Raw genomic sequence first — 13,074 nt, 5'->3', positions numbered from 1 at the left:
CGTCTCTCTCTCTCTCTCTCTCTCTCTCTCTCTCTCTCTCTCTCTCTCTCTCTCTCTATATATATATATATATATATATATACATATTGTGGCATCGGGTATTTCTGCCTTTTAACTTGAGACTAGCATAGTGTACACACATTTTACTCATGGTGACGAATCTCTCTCTCTCTCTCTCTCTCTCTCTCTCTCTCTCTCTCTCTCTCAGTAGTTAGCATTTGCAAGATGCTAGGCAATAACGTAATGCTTTAGCCAAAGTAATTATAGTGTCATGAAGTATTTCACAATTCCTTTTTATGGCAACTGGTTACCTAACAAGTTAGGTCCCGTAGTTGTTTTAGTGCCGTCAGTACACCTCATGCTGTGCACTGTAGGCATTACTTAAGGTTCCCTGCAACGCCCTTTCGGCCACTAGCTGCAACACCTTTCATTCCTTTTACTGTACCTCCGTTCATGTTCTTTCTTCTATCTTGCTATCTACCCTCTCCTAACAATTGTTTCATAGTGCAGCTGCGAGATTTTCCTCCTGTTACGCCTTTCAGACCTTTCTACTCGATTTCAGCGCTGAATGACTTCGTAGGTCCCAGCGGTGGGCCTTTGGCCAAAATTCTATATAGAGCCGTTGAGACAACCGTGATAAATAGACGGTAGCCCTTATTTAACCTTAAGTCTCCCTGATGAGCAATTAAGGGGTAAGATTGACGAGGGAGTTTGAGGTATCCTTGGGGGATGCAATTAAGAGGGGGGGATGCCCCCCTCTAAGAAGGGTCGGGTAGGGGAATAACCCAGGAAGGTAGGGAGGGTTGGGGAGGTAAGGGCGGGTGGTGGGCGGTTTAGGAAGGATGATACAAGCAAGGAAAGTGTCTCGTAAGAGTGGTGGTTATTACATATTATTATTATTATTATTATTATTATTATTATTATTATTATTATTATTATTATTATTATTATTATTTCGGTAGATGAAGCCTATTCATGGAACAAGCACACCAAAGGGGCCACTGACTTGAAAGTCAAGCTTCTAAAGAAAGTTGGTTCCAACCTCCCACCGCAGCAGACCCCCCTAACACTGCAGCAGTAACTGATCATGATACAGAGCCAGCGATTTTTCATCGCCCTTGGGGAAACGCGAACCCCCAGCGACATCTGAGTGGCATGCCGCGACACCGACCACTAATCATTGTGCAGTGCTAAATCAGGTGTAGGTTGCTTTGAAGATGCAGTAAGTCATTCTCAAGTTGACTGCACCGGATTGTGTATTCACGTGAGTAGCTCGGCAAATTGCTTGAAAGCAGCTATTAGCACATTCTTTTAGATAGTGGATCTTGGTCCCAATAAACTCATTTATGCAGCTGTTGATTACGGTAGAACAAGACTCTTCGACTTTTCCGTAAGCGGACATCAATGTTTTCTCAGAAATTGTAGATTTTGCAAAGATCGCATCGGTTGCTGTGTAAAGGAATTTTCAAATTTTTGTTGATGTATTTGTCTGCGAGTCGATTCTTAACTGATTTTTTCAGTTGCTATGCAGAGGAATATGCAGTTGTTTGCAGTGATGTATTTTTGAGCCAGTTATTAACTGGTTTTTTGTAGAATTCGTTTGTAAATCCCGATTGAGAGTTAGGTATGAAAGCCCAGAAGCTATTCAGTAAACAAATGTGTTTATTTTTGTTTGAAGAGGCGTATGGCGTTTATTATTTATTCCTCGCGGGCTGGTTTTTTTGCCTAGATGTATATCGGAAAAAACTCTCCCGACCAAAGGTTGGTTTTTGTTTAGATATATATCGGAAAAAATTCTCCCGACCAATGTTCACATTGCAGGAGTCTCGTAAATTTTATGAAGGCAGGACTCTACCCGCTTTTAAAGGCTTAAGGATTTTTAAAATTTATTCCTCGCAGGCTGGTTTTTTTCTAGATATATACCGGAAAAAATTCTCCCCACCAGTGTTCACATGTCAGGAGTCTCGTGAATTTTATGAAGGCAGGAATCTACCAGCATTTTACAGGACCTTGTTACGGTTGCCAAAAAACAGATTTCTGAAAACACTTCGTTTGAGAAACTGCATTGAACTGCATTTCTCTGGATATCCACCATACTCTCAAAGTCCCTCTTCTCTCTCTCTCTCTCTCTCTCTCTCTCTCTCTCTCTCTCTCTCTCTCTCTCTCTACCTTCTCTTATTTCTCCTGTTATGTCCTTAGATCACCTTTGATATATAAAGCGAATTTGCTCTTGGCAAGTCTCTTTAAATGTGATTACTTGGTGTCGGGTCATTTTTTACTTTTTGTTCCGTGTTTATCTAAGGTATCTGTGAGGTAGAGAGAGGAGAGGAGGGGAGAGGGAGAGAGAGAGAGAGAGAGAGAGAGAGAGAGAGAGAGAGAGAGAGAGAGAGAGAGAGAGGAGGTGATAGAGGTAGAGAGGAAGGGAGAGGGGGAGAGAGGTAGAGAGGAGGGAGAGGGGGAGAGAGGTGGGAGGGAGGGAGAAGGGGAGAGGGGGTAGAGAGGAGAGGGGAGAGAGAGGTAAAGAGGGAAGAGAGCGAGGAGAGGGGGAGAGAGGTAAAGAGGAAGAGAGCGAGGGAGAGGGGGGAGAGAGGTAAAGAGGAAGAGAGCGAGGGAGAGGGGGAGAGAGGTAAAGAGGAAGAGAGCGAGGGAGAGGGGGGAGAGAGGCAGAGAGGAAGGGAGAGGTAAAGAGGAAGAGAGCGAGGAAAGGGGGGGAGAGAGGAAGGGAGATAGGAAGAGAGAGAGGGAGAGAGAGGGGGAGAAAGGTAGAGAGAGGGGGAGAAAGGTAGAGAGAGAGGTAGAGGGAAGGGGAGAGGTAGAGGGGAAGGGGAGAGGTAGAGAGGAAGGGGAAGGGGAGGAGAGAGAGGTAGAGAGGGAAAGGGAGAGGTAAGAGGAAGGAAAGAGGGGGAGAGGTAGAGAGGTGGGAGGTAGAGAGGGAGAGGGAAGGTCCGACGGGGGGAGGATTTATGGTCCGTTTTCCTCTGTCTTTTACTCCCCTCTTATTGAATTAGCTCCTTCGCAATGGACAGCGACTCGTCTGAACGTCCTTTAAGGATCACATTCCACTTCCCTTTAACACAGTCCTCGTTCTTGCGGTCATATTCGCTTACCAGGTTGTTGCCCCGACCCGTTCCTGAATACGCTTTGTTACTGGCGACTAATATTATTAAGCTTCAGAAATGGATTCAACGTTAACAGATATATTTTGTAACAAGGAAAATCCTTTTTTATTTATTTATTTATTTTTTTTTTCTTAGGAGTGGAGCTTTTCGCCATTTTGCGTTTTTTTTTGTTGCAGTCAACAGACAGGTGGAGGAGGAGCATTTTCTGATAATTCACAACGGTTTTGAAGAGGGCCTTTCGCTAAGACAGTTTCGGGGAAATGCTTTTAATTCTGCTGATAATGTTAGATTTGTTGTTAACCTTTGAAATTTCAAAGGTTTACATTATTATTATTCAGAAGATGAACCCAATTCATATGGAACAGTCCCACCACAGGGGCCATTGACTTGAAATTCAAGCTTCCAAAGAATATTGTGGTGTTCATTAGGAAGAAGTAAGAGAAGGTAAAGGGAAATACAGAAAGAAAAGGAGATCTCGCTTATTAAAAAAGAAAAAAAATAATAAACAAAATAGATTCAAATGTATTAAAATCAAGGAGAATAGTATTTAGTATTACGGTAGTAATGGGATGGGAAACTTGATGACTGTTTCTGAAGGTTCCCTACAAAAAAAAAAAAAATAATAATAATAAATAAAATTAAAAAGGAACACAAAAGGGTGCGACTTCCCTCAAAGGAACGGTAGGCGTGCTTCTTCAAGATTAAAACTTCGACATCTGTAAAAGTAACTTGAAATTTTGAAATGCCGTAGGACAGTGATGGCCGAACAACTGGTTCGAAGGTATGCCACCCGTCACTACAACAGACAAAAAAATAATTCAAAAGCCGATGGATTGGTTGAATATATTGTCAGAATGAACCCTATTCACATGGAACAAGCCCTCAGGGGCCATTGACTTGAAATTCAAGCTTCCAATTATTATTATTATTATTATTATTATTATTATTATTATTATTATTATTATTATTATTATTATTATTATTATTATTATTCAGAAGATAAACCCTATTCAAATGGAACAAGCCCACCACAGGGGCCATTGACTAGAAATTCAAACTTCCAAAGAAAATGGTGCTCATTGAAAAGAAGTAACAGAGTGTAACAGGAAATACGGAAAGAATAGGTCAAGAAAAAATAATTTAGAAAGTAATTTAGCAGCTGTGTGTATAGATATTCTGATTCCGAAACTTTAATTTTCAACAAAAGCAAATATCACGAACGTTTAAGTGGCTCAGGTTTGGCAAAGGTTAAAAATACAGTTCTCGTATTGTTTAGGGAATTCTGTAAACATTAACTTTCGAGCTGCTCTCTCTCTCTCTCTCTCTCTCTCTCTCTCTCTCTCTCTCTCTCTCTCTCTCTCTCTCTCACCAAGATACCTGATTACAATTTTTCGATTGCTAAGTGTATGTTTTTCTGTCATTATCTGGTAAACACCACTTGGATAATCACCTTTCAAATATTTTTGTGGTTTCCTCCGCCCTGAATTTAATTGTCCAGTCTTTCATGTCGGTTTTTAGCCGAAACGAAGCAAAGAAAGACATCTTTTTCGCTTCATCTGTCGGAAATTAAATGTGAAGGAAGGAAGGTCGATGGCTATGGGAAACCACCTCGCCTGGTCATCTGACGGTCGTCGGTCGAGGGAGAACTGATGGAGGGCGGAGGCGGAGGATCTACAAAATCGTTTGTCTTTGTGACGCACCATCATTTATTCTCAACCCATTCCTCCCTTCAGAAGCCGCAATATTTCCCCCCTCCTTCCCTTAGGGGGTTAGTGCCGTCAGTGGACCTCATGCGGTGCACTGTAGGCATTACTTAAGGTTCTTTGCAGCGTCCCTTCGGCCCTTAGCTGCAACCCTTTTCGTACCTTTTACTGTACTTCCGTTCATATTCTCTTCCAACTGACTTTCCACCCTAATCTAACAGTTATTTCATAATGCAACTGCGAGGTTTTCCTCCTGTTACACCTTTCAAACCTCTTGCTGTCAATTTCCGTTTCAGCGCTGAACGACCTCATAGGTCCCAGTGCTTGGCCTTTGGCCTAAATTCTTTATTCAGTTCAGTCCCCCTCCCCTTCCCCTCCCCCTTCTCTTCCATTCCCATTCTTCCCCTCTTCCCCACTCATATCTCAAACTTTCCGCCCCATTCCCCTTTTGCTGGACAATGCTCTTTTTCGGGCGTACATAGTCTCTCTCTCTCTCTCTCTCTCTCTCTCTCTCTCTCTCTCTCTCTCTCTCTCTCTCTCTCGTTTTCTGATGTTTTAACCACCTTTAAAGGTTTAGGCAGGCATCGGCAGGGTCTTGTGTAACCGGTTCTGTACTTGTTTATTTTTAAAGCCTTTCTTATTTCGCAACTGCCAGTGATTTTTCTCTTGTAGTGAACCTTCTTTACAACCTAAGAAAGGGTTGTATGATTCTCAGAAGGAAGTCATTGTCTGCAAACCCAAGTTTCATAAGAGGAATTTTATCTTTTTAGGGAAACGAAGGTGGTTTCAAGGAAAGATAACCCAATGGGATGCCGTGGAGAGAGAGAGAGAGAGAGAGAGAGAGAGAGAGAGAGAGAGAGAGAGAGAGAGAGAGAGAGTTTACATCCCCCATAACAAAACCCACCTTCAAGTAATGTTTGAGAGCATGAGGACAATATCAAGTCCATCTCATGGCTTTGTTTCTTAGCTAATTTCCTCTTGGCGCGAAGTTCCTCGTTGGGAGGGTGGGTTCCGTTCTCAGCTAGCACCCTGTTGGCCGCGAGTTCGAATCTCCGACCGGCCAATGAAGAATAAGAGGAATTTATTTCTGGTGATAGAAATTAATTTCTCGCTATAATGTGGTTCGGATTCCACAGTAAGCTGTAGTCCCGTTGCTAGGTAACCAGTTAGTTCTTAGCCACGTAAAATAAATCTAATCCTTCGGGCCAGCCCTCTCTAGGAGAGCTGTTAATCAGCTCAGTGGTCTGGTTAACCTAAGGTATACACTTAACTCCTCCTCCTTGGCGCTTTACAGCAAGCCTTTATCTTTTATCTTATGGAGGGGGAAAGAGGATGATTCCCCAGCTCATCCGTGTCAAGTAGATGCCAAATACAGTATTCTGATGCACGCACCTCCAAAGCTTTGTAATTGTAAAACTAGTCTTCGGGTAGAATTGGGTAACGTTTTTCTTGGCTGTGAAATACTGTTTGGTTGGGGACACTTTTGGATGCCTGTGAAATACTATATAGAGGACACCGTCAAAGTGTCCACTGAAGTGTACTGATTATGAATTTATTGTGAAGTGAAAGTTCAGCAGAGTGCTCATTTTTTGCTTAAGTTCACTTACATATAACTTATGTTTTTGCTTGATTTCATTGCACATATAACATACTCTTTATTCTAACTTATACTCTTTATTCTAACTTACTCTGTATTCTATCTTTACAGGGATGGGGCGTGGAAGCAGCAGGATTAAGGTAATGTACAACATGGTTAATGTCTTGGTAATTTAAATAAAGATCTCCAGTGGATTTTGTTCCTCTGTGATAAACGTATTGCATGTAGGCACTGCCCGTATATTAATATCATCAAAGATACATTGCAGACATGACTCATTGTACATTTCTGTGCGATCACCGTATATATGCGCTTTCTGAAGCTTGTATTGATGATTTATGTTGCTGTTCGGTGGTATACAAACTTTTTGTGATCTCAAAGATGAATAGCAAAGTGAAATAACATTAATTCTTCATGTCGTTAAAATTGTGTGATGTCTTCATCATCATTGTCTTCAACGCTACGTGAGGCAAAGCGAATCTCCGAGATTCCGTTACTTAATTTTTTTCTTGTCCTCTCCCCGTGGGGGGGGGGGGGGCGGTAGTGCCGTCATTGCACCCCGTTCGGTGCACTGTAGGCATTACTAAAGGTTCTTTGAGGAGTCCCTTCGGCCCGTAGCTACAACCTCGCTAATTCCTTTTACTTTACCTCCATTCATATTCTCTCTTCCATTTTTGCGCACTCTTCTAACAATTGTTTCATAGTGCGGCTGCGAGGTTTTCCGCCTGTTACACCTTTGTGACCTTTTAGTCTGTTTTCATTTCGGCGCTGAAGGACCTCATAGGTCCCAGCGCTGGGTCCTTGGCCTAAATTCTATATATTCTGTTTTGTTCCAATTCCATACACTGCCTTACAGTATCATAACAATTATTTTCTAGAACCAACTGGTTCATCCCTTTAAGCTTTTCAGAAATGTCTTTCTCCAGTGAAAATAAACAAATTGTATATTTTAATTACGAACTGCGTCATTTGGTTTAAAATATTAAAAATGGCTACCTATTTTTAGTATCAGATTATGATTATTGTAAGTGATTGTTGTGATTTTCTAGGAAAAATTTTGTTGGTTTCGCTCGTTTAAAGAGGTGTTCCCGCTAAATTCACCAGACTGTAGTTTCCCAAGTTCATGGCTTTCCTTCACGTGCGTTCGTTTCTAAATTGTATAATCTCACCCACAGAATGGGTCCTTATGATCACATTGCTCACTTGTCATGTGCTGTTTTATTCCTCATTTTCATGTGCTGTTTTATTCGTCTTTCATGTGCTGTTTTATTTTTCACTTTCGTGTGCTGTTTTATTTCTCATTGTCATGTGCTGTTTTATTTCTCATTGTCATGTGCTGTTTTATTCCTCATTTTCATGTGCTGTTTTATTCGTCTTTCATGTGCTGTTTTATTCCTCACTTTCGTGTGCTGTTTTATTCCTCATTTTCATGTGCTGTTTTATTCGTCTTTCATGTGCTGTTTTATTCCTCACTTTCGTGTGCTGTTTTATTTGTCATTGTCATGTGCTGTTTTATTTCTCATTGTCATGTGCTGTTTTATTTCTCATTGTCATGTGCTATTTTATTCCTTATTTTCGTGCTGTTTTATTCCTCACTTTCATGTGCTGTTTTATTCGTCTTTCATGTGCTCTATAATTCGTCTTTCATATGCTGTTTTATTCGTCTTCATGCGCTGTTTTATTCCTCACTTTCATGTGCTGTTTTATTGCTCATTTGATAATTTGCTTTGCTAGTATGTAAATTTTCATAGTCATATTTTTCACTTCACATCCAATTCTGTTCCACCATTCCCTTCCGCCGTCTCTGTTGGCCTCTCGCACAGTTTCCCGCCATAAACCTCCTCCCCCCTCCCACCCTCCAGTTCAATTCAGCGTCTGTTTTTAAAAGGCAGAATTCACCCTGCCATCGTTCTACCTTTTAGTCATTGGTTGGGCCGCCGTATCAAAGCTTTGTGAGATCCATCACTTAATTACATCATTTTGGCTTATAAAGAGATACTCCCAAAACGGGAGAGGCTTCGTAATTGCATTGCCGAAACCTTCGTCCTGGAAGGGGGTTGGGGCGGGACTAGGTAGCCTTACTACCTGCCGGGATGGGGGGATGGTGGTGAGGCACTCGCCTTCCCGCCTATTCCTTTCTCTGCGTAGAGCTTTACTCCCTTCTCTCTTTTCCATAGAGCCATCCTCTCCTCTCTTCTTCTCCTTCTCCTCTCTTCCATAATGGAAGAGGCTCTTTGTTAGGTTATGGGGAAGAAAGGGAAATGATTCACGTGTGAGGATTAGTGGGGTGATTTTAACGTTCAGTTGATTATTGTAGAAGAATGTTGTGAAATTGACTGGTTTTATTGTATTTTAGTTGAATCAGAGGAGACCCTGGTACGGGAATTGATCAGCCTACTTATACACGTACCATGAAAAGGCTTGTGTGTGTGTGTATGTATATATATAGATATATATGTGTGTACATATATAATATATAGATATATGTACTGTATATATGTATTTATTTTTATGTAATATATATATATATATGTGTGTATGTTTATTATATATATATATATATATATATATATACAGTATATATATATATATATATATATATATATATATATATATATATATATATATATATATATAACCTAGTCACACTTATATATTCCACACTTTCGTATAGGTCCCAATACTTCCTGGGTTCCCTCTTCTGCAGTCAACTGTAACGTTCTCTCAGATATTTGTAAATAAACCACTCCCATGCTTTCACCGTCCATATTAATATTCTCTCACTCTGCATTCAGTATTAAACAACGTATTTGTACAGTAATGATCTCTCCCCAGCACCTTCGGACCTGCTGAAACAGCCAAGTTGTACTCACGCCATGAGCAGTAATGCTTGATGGCTGGTTTTATTTACTAATGTTATCTCTACGTAGGGGGGTTTTGCCGTCAGTGCACCACACCCAGTGCACTGTAAGCATTACTTGAGGTTCTTTGAAGCGTCCCTTCGGCCCCTAGCTGCAACCCCTTTCATTCCTTTTGCTGTACCTCATTTCATATTCTTTCTTCCTTACGTCTTTTCACCCTCATCTAATAATGTTTCATAGTGCAGTTGCGAGGCTTTCCTCCTGTTAAACCTTTCAAACCTTTTTACTCTGTTTACGTTTTAGCGCCGAATGACCTGGTAGGTCCCAGCGCTTGGCCTTTGGCCAAGATTGTGTATTCTGTTTTAATTCAATTCCACGCTACGTAGAAAACAGGAAATAGCTCTTATATATGCACGTAAACAGATAAAAAGCTTTCTGACAGATGTTATTAAAAGATCCTTTTAGAGGCTAGTTGCTAACTCGTACTTCTTAAAGCCGGGTTTTCTCAGTAGGGCCGAGAAGAGGATGGCAACTACCCTCTTTTCATGGTTCTCAGAGTTGTTATTGAATACTGGTACAGTCGGTTGAGCTTCAGACTGTCACTCGATGGGCCGGATTTCAGTTCCCCCAGCCGGCTGATGAAGAGTTAGAGGAATTTATTTCTGGTGATAGAAATTCATTTCTCGCTATGATGTGGTTCGGATTCCACAATAAGCTGTAGGTCCCTTTGCTAAGTAACCAATTGGTTCTTAGCCACGTAAAATAAGTCTAATCCTTCGGGCCAGCCCTAGGAGAGCTGTTAATCAGCTCAGTGGTCTGGTAAAACTAAGCTATACTTGGGGTAATTGGGAAATTTGGTTTTCTTCAAAAGATGATTATTACTAATTTGAAAATGTTTATAATTTTGAGAATACTGTTGTAAGATAATTCATAGTGCAACTGTTTTGAGGTTTTCCTCCTGTTACACCTTTCAAACCTTTTCACTGTGTTTCCGTTTCAACACTGAATGACCTCATAGGTCCCAGCTCTTGGCCTTTGGCCTAAATTCTATATTCTATTCTATGATTTTAAAGCCTGTTTGGATTGCGTGAATGTTTCTTTGTATTTTATAAAGAGCTTGCTTTATTTCTTATCCCAAGTCCATTATAACCAAAGCATATTCCTGCGACGTCTGTGACCACAATCGTTGCGACGCCAGTCAGCCAGGACCAAGAAAACCCAAGAGGAGGAGAGAAGGAAGGAACATTTACTGAAATGGGCGAGGAAGAAACCCTCGGATTTTCTCGAATAGAAAACCGGGGAAAAGAGGAAAGTAATTGAGGCGGTCTTAGTCTCGAGAGGTAGACCAGCACGCCCGCTGTCGTCTCCCGCAGTTTATGAACGCTGGAGTTCTAAACATCACCACGGCACCTGCCTCCTGTGTGTGTGTGTGTGTGTGTGTGTGAGCGCGTTTGTATGTCTGTGTCTAGCCCTTTTTCGAGACTTCGTGCGTGTCTTTGTGTATGTATCTAACCTTCTTTCGAGACTTCGATTTTTTTTTTACTTGCATTTTTGTCGAATTTTTTTTACTTGCATTTTTGTCGAATTATCTATTTTTTCAAGACTCGTTCTACTGTGATTTTTCTAATTATTATTATTATTATTATTATTATTATTATTATTATTATTATTATTATTATTATTATTATTTTGGTGAATAAAATGGCTGCATTTTGCACTTAGTTTTATACTGAGTTTTCTCAATTCTTCTTCTTCAAATAATAATAATAATAATAATTTATATTATTATTATTATTATTATTATTATTATTATTATTATTATTATTATTATTATTATTATTATTATTATATATAGTGTTGGGGGGTTCCTGGTTGCATCCTGTTTCCTTAGGAGTCCATCACTTTCCTCACTATGTGCGCTGTTTCTAGTAGCACACTCTTCTGCGTGAGTCCTGGAGCTACTTCGGCAACTAGTTTTTCCAGGTTCCTTTTCAGGGATCTTGGGATCTTGCCCAGTTTCCTATGATTATGGGTACAATTTCCACTGGCATATTCCATATCCTTCTTATTTCGATTTTCAGGTCTTGATACTTATCAAATTTTTCTCTCTTTCTTTCCCATCTACTCTGGTGTCCCATGTTATTGCCACATCAGTGAGTGATAGTTTCTTTATTATTATTATTATTATTATTATTATTATTATTATTATTATTATTATTATTATTATTATTATTATTATTATTATTATTATGTTGCCTACGTATCCAACAGCTACTTCGCAACCGTTCATGGTTTGCATAAATCACAACACACAAACATTTCCGTTCTAGATGTCATATTTTTTTCGATTTCTGTTGTATCGTCGTTACTTCAGTTTTTAAGAATGTCACCCATCGACACAGCGCTGCGTTTACTGCGGATAATCTCGCCATTTGCATCGTATTCGGATATACACTTGGTCATTAGCTTATGTTTGTTGTACTCTCGCTCTCAGGTTACTTAATCGCTCGTAATTCTCTCCTTGTTCTTATGTTCTTAAGTATGCAAGGTTCTCCCTTCTGTCTTGCAAGTGTTCCTCTCAGTGCCGCCAGTGTACCTCACGCGGTGCACCTGAAGGCTTATTTAAGTTTCTTTGCAGAGTCCCCTCGGCTCGTAGCTGCGACCCTTTCCATTCCATTTACTGTACCTCCGTTTACATTTACTTTCTTCCATCTGACTTTCCACCCTCTCCTCACACTTGTTTCGTAGTGTAGCTGCGAGGTTTTCCTCCTGTTACACCTTTGTAACCTTTTATTGTCAATTTGTTTTTCAGCTCTGAATGACCTCATAGGTCCCAGGGCTTGGCCTTCGGCCGAAATCATATATTCTATCTATCTATCTAACAAAATGTCCTAAATTCCATCAGATCCTTTTTCGGACCTTTAATTAAAGTGAAATAGGGCGGCAGATTTCCGTAGGCTTCAATAGATTTGGGCAAGTTTATTCTTGGTTCAGCTTTCACTTCTTCGCTTGCGTGTTTTCGACTGAAATTCAATAAAGGTGGCTCTTAAACGAAATACTCTTAGATTTCGTGCAGTTCGTCAGTCCATTTGTACGTTAACCGTTAATTTTCGATTTTATCACCTTTCCCTAATGCCTCCTTAGTGCAGATATATCAATATGTAATCGACTCAAATCCCAAAGTTACGCGTTTCCCATTTTTAATCTTTCGTGTCAAGGATCTACTTAACTTTTCCCTTTTATTTTTTGCAATTTTTCCCCATTTTTTGCAATTTTTTTTAAGTGTCCAAAGCATATCACCTCTTGGTGTTGGGAACGGGGGTTGGGGTTGGGGTATGGGTATCAGGATGTTTAAGCGTTTGAATCCATTCACGACCTTATGACCCCATGGCCTTAGGTCAGGTTTCTCGTGTAGTGATGGGGGGGGGGGGATATATTCCGTGCCGAAAATTACACCTTTTAATGTGACTTGCGGCGAGTGAATGGGTATAATTAGCTTAGGATGGGAAACTTGCATTACGCGAATAAGGGAAGAAGCGGGGGACTTATTCTCCATATCCTGTTTTTATGGGAAGATCTGGGACCGTGCTGCTTCATGAAAAAGTCTCTCTCTCTCTCTCTCTCTCTCTCTCTCTCTCTCTCTCTCTCTCTCTCTCTCTCTCTCTCTCTCTTCTTCACACTTTTTCTCCTCTCTCTCTCTCTCTTCTCTCTTCTGTCACTCTTCCCCCCCTCTCTCTCTCTCTCTCTCTCTCTCTCTCTCTCTCTCTCTCTCTCTCTCTCTCTCTCTCTCTCTC

General features: G+C 40.6%; 1 long non-coding RNA gene across 1 annotated transcript in view; it reads left to right on the top strand.

Annotated features, from left to right (window-relative positions):
• The window catches only part of LOC136825768 (uncharacterized), a 95,453-nt gene that overhangs the window by 26,610 nt on the left and 55,769 nt on the right, over window positions 1-13,074 (top strand). The window contains exon 2 of the long non-coding RNA XR_010849452.1: window positions 6,531-6,559. This is a non-coding gene — a long non-coding RNA (uncharacterized lncRNA). The remainder of the gene's footprint in view (window positions 1-6,530; window positions 6,560-13,074) is intronic.

Source organism: Macrobrachium rosenbergii, chromosome 39 (assembly GCF_040412425.1).
Source record: "Macrobrachium rosenbergii isolate ZJJX-2024 chromosome 39, ASM4041242v1, whole genome shotgun sequence".
NCBI classification, from domain to species: Eukaryota; Metazoa; Arthropoda; class Malacostraca; order Decapoda; family Palaemonidae; genus Macrobrachium; species Macrobrachium rosenbergii.
This window is presented reverse-complemented; position numbering and strand designations above follow the sequence as displayed.